The following is a 12,779-nucleotide window of genomic DNA, read 5'->3' as shown; positions in this document are numbered from 1 at the left end:
CCCACATCGATTAAAAAACGGACCTCTATGTTATTTTTATAACATATATGGTTCATTTACAAATTAACGAGTGGGACCCTTAATAATGGGAACCCATTGATGATAAACTTACTATCAAATGCCCCATTATCAGAGGTCTCTACTATGCTCCCCCCACCTTTTTAATAAAGTTGTTTCCTTTTTAAAACAGTGTCCCACATTAACCAAAAAGGAAAATATCTCTTGGTTATTAAAGAAAAACCTCTTGACTATAAAGTTAGCGAGTGGGACCACTTGATTATGGAAACCCATTGATAATTATCAAAAAGGAACCATAATCAATGGTTTCCCCCCACAACGCCTCATTTTTGATTCGTGTGTTTCAAATAAATTGTTTCCTTTCAAACAAATGTCCCACATTGATTAAAAAGGAAACTCTTTCTCTATTATTAAAGTACAACCATTTGACTTTAAAATCAGCGAGGGGAACTCCTTAATAATGGGGTCCATTAGCAAATGGTGGCCCATTATTAAGAGATAAACCCGCATTGATTACGGTGGCCCATTAGTAAGGGTCTCTCCCTGTATGTACTCCATTTTTTCACTAGGTTCAGACCTTCACAAGGTCCAATAAAAAAAAATTAAAAAAAAAAAAACTGAACGACCACAAGAGCCCCCTTATTAGGGAGTGGGGCTTCTTTATTGAAGGTAGTGAGGGGAGGATGGGGAAGGTTCGGAAATCCCTCACTTTATTGATGGGATCGCAACAACAGGCAGAGGCCCAAAAAGCTGAACGCCTCATTAGAATTGATCAAAAAATTGATTAAGTCCAAGAAAGTCGAACGATCACAAGAGCCGAATACAACAATAGGTAAAGGTCCAAAGAGCCGGACGCCTCATTAGATTTGATCAAAAAATTGATCAAGTCTAAGAAACCCGAACGGCCACAAGAGCTAATCGCAACAACAGGCAAAGGCCCGAAGAGCTGGACGCCTCATTAGATTTAATCAAAAAATTGATCAAGTCTAACAAAATCGAACGACCAGAAGAGTCGATCGCAACAACAGGCAAAGGCCAGAAGAGCCAGACGTCTCATCAGATTTGATCAAAAAAATTGATCAAGTCCAAAAAAGTCAAAAGGCCATAAGAGCCGATCGCAACAACAGGCAAAGGCCCGAAGAGCCGAATGCCTCATCAGATTTGATAAAAAAAAAATGATTAAATCAAAAAAAGCCGAACGGCCACAAGAGCCGATCACAACAACAGGCAAAGGCCCGAAAAGCCGAACGCCTCATCAGATTTAATAATAATAATAATAAATAAATAAAAAGATCAAGTCCAAAAAAATCGAACTACTAAAAGAACCGATCGCAACAACAGGCAAAGGCCCAAAGAGCTGAACGCCTCATCAGATTTGACAAAAAAATTGATCAAGTCCAAAAAAGCCGAACGACCACAAGAGTCGATTGCAACAAAAACTCAAACGAATGATCAAAAGAAGTGTGAAGAAAAGTAAGCTTCTATAATCAAATTTTTTTTACATTGGAGGCAGGAAATACCCTACACCTCCATAAAAAATAAAAATAAAAAAATGAACATTAACTACTCGTGTACGGGATCATCTATGGTCTCGGCCCCACCTTTCATGTTAAACTTCTGCGTAAAGGCGTCAACCAGCTCCACTCTAGCTGGAATAGCTAGGGAAGCATCAGGAGCTAAAGGGGGCATACCCTGAGAACTCGAAAGATACTGAAGAAGAGATGGAACCTCAGAAGCCACCTCACCCTTCAGTAGAGTAGCAAACTCAATCTCCCTAGGCCCAGCAAACGGTTCGACATATTCCCTGGTGATCAATAGCCCTTGCTCAGCATCATGCTCATCAGCATCACCATAGTCTCTCTCCTCAGAAGGAAGCTGTCCCTCGGCAAAGCCAAGTCTGAAACCCTTGGCATAGCTAAGATTCACAACTTGGGAGAAGTAATTCAACATCTCCAAACCCTCGTCCTTGCAGCTTTGGATCAAGGAATTCGCTTTCCTAAGCTACAGGTCAAGCTCAGTCGCCTTGTTCTCGAGCTCCTTAGCCCTCTTGTCAAGTACTCAATTGATTTGAGCTGTTGAGCCTTCTCATTCTTAGCCTCAACAAGGTAAGCCTCTGGATAATCTACCCTCTTCTAAAGGGCAGTTGTTTGGTTTACCTAAAAAGAATCAGCTGATAGCTTCTTCATAAAGGCAAAAATAAAAAAAGAGCCCTGCAAAAAGGAAGCAGAATGTTATCAAAATTACCTCCATGATGGACTTGGGAACAAGAGAAATGAGGTCATTAACACTCATCTGTTGTTGCAGAATCTCGTCCTTGGGTGGCCACATCCTTTTGGCCAAACCTATCAGTGTCTCCGGGTCTTCAGCTCCAGAATCACCGAGGGTGATAGGAGAGCCATCAGCTTTCAGTATCTCGGGAAACCACCTTTCGGTGGACCCCGCAAAATTGCCTCCTGCAGTATCAGTAGTAAAAGAAACAAGGGCGCCTTTGCCCCCAAAAGCCCCAACCATAAGCTTTGGGCGCTTGGAAGAAGGATCATCCTTTGTAGAGGAGCATTTGTGCCCCTTCTCGAGTTGAACCCCCTTTTGTTTCTAAGAGGGAGAAAACTTACTCCCCTCAACAAGGGCGTTCTTCCTTTCCTGCAGCAGTTTAATAATCGCTTCCCTCTCTTTCCTGGTCGTGCAGAGTTTGGGAAGAGGGAGTTCCATTACTGATTGGGAAAGAAGAAGAGGGGCAGGTGAAATAAGACTAGCCTCAGTATTAGTATCCTCGAGGTCGATAGGCTCTTCGGGATTTTGAACAATCATGGGAGAATCCCTAGAGATTGCCTCAAGAAGAGAAGAGGAGAGAAGGACCTGAGTAGAAGAAACGTTGCTCCAGGCAATTACTTGCAAATACTTAAGGCGGTTATTTGTAAATGGAGAATAAAGAGTTTCTATTACATAAAAGAGATAGAAGGGGTAAGCTAGGATTTATATTATTTTATTATAAATTTTAACTCTTTCTAGTGTTAGACTAGGATTTTAATTATATTATTTTATTATAAATTTGCACAGTTAAAAAAAATAGGGTATTTTACACTAACCTCTCTTGTGGTTTGCCATAATTACAGGCGGCACCCTTCCTGTTTCGGAAATTACGTGGACCTCCGTTAAATAGAGCTATCAAAATTACTGAAATACCCTCTCCTTGCCATCTGAAATTACTAAACTACCTTTCTCATTTATTAGGTAGGCATAACATTAGCTTGTCATCTTTACCAAAAAGAATCACCTCTCATTCGCTTCTCTCTCTAAAAGTTCAGTGTCTCTCTTTCTCTAAACAAATACGAGTTCACAATCTCATGGCGAAGCGACCTTCCTCTTCTTTCTGGTTCTCTCCTCTCTTACCTCTATTCCTTCCTAGAGGTGACACACTCTACTACATTATAGCCCTCCTCTCCACTTTCTCTCTCCTCATCCACCACCTCACTCTCTCCTCCGTCGCCGCCGCCAACTCCCACTTCGAAGGCTTCGGCGCCGACGATGACGAAACTCTAGATGACGACTTTCTCCAACTCATCGATCTCCCCCTCCGATCACCTCCACTGCCAATTATCACTCAATCCGATCCCGAGTCCCACTATGGCCCACCTGATACCAGCACTCCATCACCAAACCCACAAACGACCGATTCGTCTCAGCCTTCTGATCTTCCTCCGAACCCCTCATCGGCTTCCTTTGATTACTGAGATGAAGATGAATTCGAAGGCATCCCTGTTGAACCAATCCCAAAAACCACAAAATCTGATGAAAATAATGCCATTTTCGTTGATTCCAATTCTGATTCAAAAATGATTTCGAATCCTAAGAATGTTAATGTTTCGCGATCGTTTACTGTCGAGATTGTGTGTGGTTCATTTCTGATTATGTTTACAATCAATTGCTTTACGGGTAGGAGAGAGAATGGGAACATTGCATTGTCTTGGGCGGCAAAATTCGCCACCAAAGACTCCATTTTCGACAAGAATTTTAGTCTGATGGGGGTCGGCGAAGGCAATGACTCGCCATTGTTGTTGAAAGAAGGACAGACTGTGTTCTATGCAAGTGGAAGGAGATTTTGTCAAGGTTTGCTGATCATAATAGATCAAACAAATTGATACCAATATCATGATTCAAAACCCTAATCACCTCAAATAATAGTTTACTTGAACCAAAAAAACATAAAACGGTCTGACTAGGAAGAAACTCAGACTCTCCAAGGAATAGTCGGCTTATCTCGAAGAAAGCTCCAAAGAACACAATCCTCTGAATCCCGTAAGTATTAATCAATTATAATATCAAGTGTATATATATATATATATATATATATATATATATATATATAAATAATATAATATAATATAATATTTATTTAATTATATAGACAAGGGTATTTTAGGAATTTTAATAAAAATAATAGCTGACGTCATCAATTTCCGTCGTTGACTGACGTTGACCGTAACGGAAGGGAGGTCCGTGTAGGATATTTTCAAAAATAGGGGAGGTCCGCGTAATTTCCAGAACAGAAAGGGTGCCGTTTATAATTATGGCAAACCATTAGGGAGGTCAGTGTAAATTATCCAAAATAATAATAATAATAATAAATAAAAATAAGAACGTAGATAGTTTGGTGTGTGTGTGTATATATATACATACTATTATTAAAAGTTTATGTTGCGTTTGATGTGTAGGAATTGAATGGAATGCAAGTGGGAATGGAATGAGAATGGGAATGGAATGGAATGACCATTCTTATTCTATTGTTTGGTTGTAAATATGAAATGTGTGGAATGATAATAGCCATTCTAATGTTTGGTTTGACCAATTTAAAATTTAAAATGGAATAAATTTCAAACTGAATTATCCAATATCCCTCTTAGTAACAAATAAATTAAATTAACAAAATGACATTCTCTAAAAAAAAATTAAAATAAATGGCGGCAGTGATGGGTGTGGTGATGATGATGGTGGAGGTGGAAAACTGTAGTTGTGTAAGTGGTGGTGTTGGAAAGTGGCGGTGGTGGCAATGGTGGAAGGCGGCGGAGATGGCGACGGTAGCAGTGGTGTTGGTGAAAGGCAAAGGCAGTAGTGTGGTGGTGATGGTGGAAGGAGATAGAGGTGTAGGAAGCCAATAGAGGTGACTGTGGTGGTGGTGGAAGGCAATGGAGGTCACGGTCGCGGTGGTGGAAGGTGGTGGCGATGGTGGAAGGCAGTGGCAGTGGCAGCGGTGGTGGTGGAAGATGGTGAATGGAATAAATTTTAAATTAAATTATTCAAAATATCCCTCTTATTAACAAATAAATTAAATAAACAAAATGACACTCTCTAAAAAAAAAATTAAAAATAAATTATGGCAATGGCGGCGGTGGATGGTGGTGATGATGATGGTGGAGGTGGAAAGCGGTAGTGGTGTAGGTGGTGGTGTTGGAAAGCGACGGTGGTGGCAATGGTGGAAGACAGCGACAACGGTTATGGAAAGTAGTAGTGGTACTGTTGTGGAAGGTGGTGGAAGAAGATAGTGGTGAAGGTGGCAAAATTCTAACACAAGAACTATTGTCTTATACTAAAATTTGGTTCGTGACTCACATCATACATCCACCAAAAACCATAATTAAATCAGTAAGAATACATTTAATTTATAAATTCATCAATCCAAAGGAAATTTATTACATTCCCCAACTAATTAAAATTCCACCAACTAAATGAATCTTATTACAAAGTTTTTGCTATGACATAATAATAAAATCAAAATGTGGAAATCCGGAAAATCTCCATCTCCCATTGAACCTCCTTTGCAAGCCAAATCCATGTGCACCTGAAAGTAATAAAGGGGTGAGCTTATAAGCTCAGTAATAAATTGCTAAACACTATCATCGTTCAGCAAGTCAATCCTTACTTAATTTGTATAAATATACATATATAAGTGACCACGAAAATATCTACTATTCATCGTTATTCTATAACATCAACTCAAACTGTGAACTTGTAACCCATCTGGAATTTAAATTACTAAAATTCTACTTACCTCACATGAGCCCCTGGCTCCCCTCAACCAGTTGGCGTTCTAATGCCATTACCTCACATGAGCCCCTGGCTCCACTCCGAATAAATGGTGTGAATTGCATAGTCCCTGACTACCAAATACACACATGTGGTTAGGTTGTACGTCTACTCACCCATGGCCATAACACAAAATAATGCACTCGCATAAAGCTGGTCCCTGACCATGCCTAACTGATCCGATAATCTCGACCAATCATTAAGAGGGTAGTCCCGAACTACCGCTCTTTCTAGTTCACATACCTCATCTAAATACCAAAAGCATTGCTTTAATAAATATCTTTACCATTTAGTAATTATAACACATAATTTCCCGAGTACACCAAATACCTTAATTAATTACTTAAATAATTAATAAATAAAAAAACATACCATAACATACTCATAGTCTAAGATTTTGCAACCTACTAATTAACTTACATTCTAAAAATCACCCTCATTATCAGCCAATCTGAGTTAACTTTAACTGCACTCACCGTCATCTATACCATGGCTTAACTTCTAATACTAGTTCAATTTCTTTACTGAAACCCACGGATCCTTAACTGACACCTATATAATCATGGATTATATAAACCATAGATTAAATATATCCAATAGTTACTAAATCTCTAATCAATCCAAAGTCAATGATTAAAAAAAAATTAACTAAAACTAACCTCAACAGTACCAAACCTGTAGGCTTCATAGGTAGATTGCCCGTATCAAATATATTACCTACTGCCCCATTTGCTAAAATAACCCACTTGCTATAATATCGTGTAATCCCAACTACACCCATTTTTACATACATGCATAGAATATATAAAAGATTAACACCAACTCTACAACTCTAACACTTTGGATCCATTACACTAGATTATCAAATAATTATCTCCCAATCAATGATCCAACATTCAAGTAATAATGTATTAATGTATATGTCAATCAGTACTAAAAACTCTAAATAACAATTTATAATATAATCAATACATGCTACTTTCATGGATCAACCTATTATTGTATATTCACCTTATGTACAAGATTAAAATCCCAGAATAAGTATACCCACGATCATGAGTTTATAATTAATTCATAGATAATCATCTTACTATCAATCACATAAAAAAATATACAAGATATAAGCAAGAATTAACTTGCCTGAATTGCAATCACCATTTAAGTTTTTTCTCGCTTCCCAACAATAAACGCGTAAAAATCCTCGGGGATAGCAACGTACGTAAAAAAAAAACTAAACTGAATACACAACTAAGTTTAGATATATAACTAGCAGTTGAGTTCCATAAGGACTCTTTTAAAAAAATAAACTAAACTGAATGATAGCGTTATCTCCGTCAAATAATCTACGTCAAATAAGCTAGTCAAATAACCTACCTCATTTCGTAGTTTTACCTCCTTTTATATATATATATATAACACGAATCTTTTATAAAAAAAATCACGGTTGTTACAGTGGCAGTGGTGGAAGCCAATAGAGGTGATTGTGGCAGTGGTGGAAAGGCAATGGAAGTCGTGGTGGTGGTGGTAGAAGGTGGTGGCGGTGGTGGTGATGGAAGGCAAGGACGGAAGCAGGGGGAGGCGAGCAGGGGCCATGCCCCCCCCCCCAAAAAAAAAAAAAATTTATTAACTTTTATTAGTATAACCTAAAATGAAAAATAGTATAGATAAATGCATACTTGCCCTCCAAAATATTTTCTAACTATAAATGGTTTCTAACTTTCTATTAAAAATACACGACTTTCTTATACTTTTTTTTTTTTTTTCCTTAAACCTTTCAATATTATATTAAAACTAAGCCTAATTGCAATAATAGATAACATATTCACTTTATTTTAGGGTTGAAAGTTTTTTAAATTTTGACTTAATTGTCTTATTGTCTATTTTTTGTATTTGTTATGGAAGTTTGATAAAATAAATAAAGCTTCTTTAAATAACTAATTGAATGATTAATTTTAGGTTAACTGGTTATCCAATGGTCAAGCTACCAATCCATAATATATGAATTTTATTGTTTCAAAGATAATTATTTGGTCTTTTGTAGAAGTTATTTGGTCTTTTTGGTTAATTTTTATACATATTTATGTCATTTTTTTTACTAGATATAGGCCTATTTTATTTTTATTTTTATTTTATTTTATTTTTTACACAAATTGGCTAACGGTTGGTTTGATAAATTTTTGTATGACTATAATCGATAATATGGGCTCTGGTGGGCTTGAGCCCACCCAAATTTTTATTTTTTATTTATTTTTTTACTAGAGGTAATTTTAGCCCAACCAAAAAAAAAAAAAAAGGGTTTTAGTATTATTAGCTCACCCCATAATAGATTAGCTCACCCCATTCTGCAATTCTGGATCCGCTCTTGAATATATCTATATATATATATATATATATATATATATATATATGGCTTAAAATAGTCTTATATTAATTGTAAGTTCGGCCCCCCCAACCATATAATCTTGGCTCAACCTCTGATAAAAGGCGATGGCAGTGGTGGTGGGGCAAAGTGGTGGAATACGGTGGCAGCGGTGGTTGGTGAAAGGTGGTAGTGGAAGGCGATGGTCGCGATGGTGGTGGTGGTGGTGTAAGGCGGTGGCGGTGGTGGAAGGTAGTAGTGGTGATGGAAGAAGGTAGCGGTAGAAGGCGGTGGCTATATATGGTGAAAGGCGGCAGCGGTGGTGGAAGGTGGTGGCGGTGGTGGAAGGTGATGGCAGCGGTGGTAATAGCGGCGATGGTGAAAGGCGATAGAGGTTATGGTGGTGGTAGTGTAAGACGGTGGTGGTGGTGTAAGGCAGTGGCAATGTCGGTGGCTATTGTGGAAAGTAGTGGGTAATGGTAAAAGTCGATGGCAGCGGCGACGGTGGTGCAAAGCGGCGGTAGTGGTGGTGAAAGGCGGAGGTGGTTGTGGTGAAAGGTAATTGTTGTTTTTAGACTTGAAACACGAAAGTTTTTTGGGAAGTTGATTTTTAAAAAAAAATTACGTGAGAATGGAATGGCCATTCTATAGGTTTAGTTGTGGAATGAATTTTCATTCCAATGTAATGGCCATTCCCACTTTAAATTGCATACCAAACAATGGACTGGTTAGAATGGACATTCCATTCAATTCAATTCCTGCACATCAAACACAACATAAGGGGTTATAAAATTTCAAATCATTGATTTATAATTAATTTAATAAAATATCAATAAGCAAAGTCTAACTAAAATAAATCTATACTATTACTATACAAATATAACTAATTATAATGAGTTTTTAACTCTTAAACAAGATAATTCTTTCAACCGAAACTTTTATTTTCATTCTCTAAAAATTTCCTACTAATTTTCTTTGTTTCCTATCAATTTTCTTCTCTAATAACGATTTACTTTTCTAACAACCTATTTCTTCATCTATTATAATTTCTATATGAATTAAATAAGATAACTAATATTTATTTATTTTTTAACTATTAATTTAACCCAAATTCCACTAAAAGACAAACTCTTCTTAAATAAGATAATTCCTTCCACCAATATGGCATATCATTTATGTACTCAGGACCATCAGGTTTGATCAAATAATATATTCAATTTCTTCCGTAGACTCTTTTGACTATAAATCATGTCTCAAATATTAGGTATCTCTCAAATTTTTTTTTCTCATTGATTTTTCCATTCATCAAGGAATTAGTATAAACTTACTTTACTCAAAAGGAAATATAGATTTTTAAACTGTGACACGAGTTTTTATTTGTTCTATATGATTTTACTTAATTTAATCCAAAAAGAAAATTTATTTTATACTGTTACAAGTTTAATCTCTCACTAAATAAACTATGATTCACTAAAATCAATATATTTCTTTTCAATATTCTTCAAATTTTTTGTGTCGGAACTTTTTTTTTTTTTTTTAATTTGATGTATTTATAGTTTATATGAAAATTTTAATCAATAATTATTTTTGAAATCGAATTCTCTCCTAACCAAAGAAATGAATCATACTATCCTAATTAGATTTTATATGTAAGAATCAAAGTACACAAAGTCACAAATTCAATTGTATTTGTGATTTTTTCACAATATTTGTCTCATATTCCATTTTTTCAGCTATTCACGATTCAACATTCACAAATGGTAGGTTTAAATTATCATCACCAATATCACTCAATTGCTAAACTTATGTTGTGATAAGAACTCCGCTGGAGCTACCTTGTCCAAGCAAAAAAATAAAAAATTTATTAAAGCTTCACACCCAAAGTATAAAAAGTAGTTAGAACTATTTTATACACTTAGTTGAAATAATTTTTAGGATATAAGTTCTGCATATGCAAACCTAATACTTAATAAGTTTTACTTTTTATCTTTTACTATTTTATATTGTTGACCTATTATGATTTACAATTATGACTAATGGTTTAAAATTATGATTTTAATATTTATCTAAAATTAGTACTTATATCATGGTTAATAATTATTTAAGTAAAAATTTGTAACTCCTTCAATTTTAATCTTTACTCCTAGAATACTATTTGTTGCTCATGATTCATGAATATGCAAAAAAAAAAAAAAAAGAAAAAAAAAAGAGGAAACAATACATTTGATTTCATTAATATTTAAAATTGGAATTACTCAAACAAGTTTCTAATTAATTATTTAAAAATAAAATTTATTTTGATAATTCTCTATAATTTTTAATTAAAATTATAAAATAACCTTTGATTACGTGCATCGCACATGGTTTTATATATATATATATATATATATATATATATATATATATATATATAGTGTTCTTGTTCCATACCTTATATGTTTATTGCTACACCAAATTGATTTTTTTTTAAAAGTTTTTTTCTTTAATTTTGTTGTGCATTTTTCTCATTTTATGTTTAACACAATTATTGCTACATGCATTGAGTGAGATTCAAAAGCTAATATTAAAAATGAGTATATTGGTCTTACTCATCAATGAGTAGTTGAACACTACTGTATGTATATTTATAAACATACCAATTAAAATCATCCATATAAAATATTTAAGTCAATGCATCGTGTGTACGGTTGCAATTGAGTCGAAAACCAGGCACATAAGCTTATTCTAGTTCGTCCAATAAATTAAACAATTGTTTAATTACGATCTAGTTCGAATCTAATCCATATATAAATAATGTTCAAGAAGAAAAATTGGACTCTGTAAGGCCATCTGCAGCAGCCTTTCTAAAATTTTGCTTTCTAAATTAGCCACGTCAGCTTTTCAAGGAGCCACGTCAGCTTTTTCAAGAGCCACGTAGATAGGTCCTGCTCTACAAATTTTTGCACTCTAGTAGCCTCTTCGAATTTTTGCTCTCTAAAAATAATATTTTATTAGTAATATATATATATATATTATTAAAGAAGTTTTATATATATATATATATATATAAAACTTCTTTAATAACTAATTTGCTTATTATTTGAGAATCATCACTACATTCATCTCTTTCATTGTAATAAAATAAAAGTATCCATCTCATTCAATCTCAAAATTCCAATGACTTCGTCATCGCAAACTTTTCCTTTGCTAGACTCAAATTCGTCATCTTCTGAATCATCCACCTCATCAAATGACACTATTGATGCGTTGATTCAATGGAATCGCGATTATGCTCAGCAACTTTTGCATTGTATGGGCCAAAGATAGTAGAGGAAGTCTTTCAAGTCCATAAGAAACGGTACATTTATCGTGTCTAGGAGGGAAGCCATCGCCAGCTAACGAAAGACTACTTTGTCGAGAATTGCATATATCCACCGAGTACTTTCACAGACGATTCAGGACGCGGCGAGAACTATGTATTCATATCTTGAATCGGGCTAAAGCTTATGTTGATTTCTTTGTCCAAAAAAGGGATGTAACGGGTCGTTTGGAGTTATCTTCTATACAAAAGATAACAACTGTTGTTCGTATACTCGCATATGATTATGCAGTCGATCACTGCGATGAATATATTAAAATCAGTGAGAGCATTGGCATTCAAACCTTGAAGGCATTTTGTAATGTTATTGTTGTTGTGTATGGAGATGAGTACATGCGTGCACCCAATGAAGTTGACATAGCACAACTGCTCTAAGAAGGGGAGGTTAGAGGATTCTTGGGTATGTTAGGTTCTATCGACTATATGCACTGGGAGTGGAAGAATTGCCCAGTGGAGTGGCATAACATGCATAAGGGACACTCTTGTAGGGCTAATCTCATATTGGAAGTGGTTGTTTCAAAAGATTTGTGGATGTGGCATGCATTATTTGGAATGACTGGTTCACACAATGATATAAATGTGTTTAATCACTCCCTTATATTTAATAGTATCATCAATGGTCAATTGCCTCCGGTTAATTTTCTGGTGAATGGGCATGCATATTGAATGGGGTATTACCTGGCTGATGGTATATACCCTAAGTGGAAAACTTTGATGCAGAGCATCCGGTACCCAACCACTACGAAAGAAATATTATTTGCTAAAAAGCAAGAGGCCAATAGGAAGGATGTGGAACGAGTTTTAGGGATTTTACAGATCAAGTGGGCAATCACACAAGGACCAATCAAATTTTGGAAGAAAGAAGATTTATGCATTATAATGAAAACGTGCATTATCCTTCACAATTAACGTGATTGTCGAAGATGAGTGGCACATCAATTTAGAAATATGGACTCCACTATT

The 12,779-nt window shown here is 35.6% G+C and overlaps 1 protein-coding gene across 1 annotated transcript in view; it reads left to right on the top strand.

Annotated features, from left to right (window-relative positions):
- Positions 1–12,779, top strand: part of LOC132305346 (eukaryotic translation initiation factor 3 subunit D-like) — a 57,655-nt gene that overhangs the window by 36,342 nt on the left and 8,534 nt on the right. The window lies entirely within an intron of this gene.

This window comes from Cornus florida, unplaced genomic scaffold, assembly GCF_030987335.1.
Source record: "Cornus florida cultivar Cherokee Brave unplaced genomic scaffold, ASM3098733v1 CherokeeBrave_3.0.0_Hap2_Chr01, whole genome shotgun sequence".
Lineage (NCBI taxonomy): Eukaryota > Viridiplantae > Streptophyta > Magnoliopsida > Cornales > Cornaceae > Cornus > Cornus florida.
The sequence above is the reverse complement of the archived record's forward strand: the minus strand, read 5'-3'. Positions and strand labels throughout refer to the sequence as shown.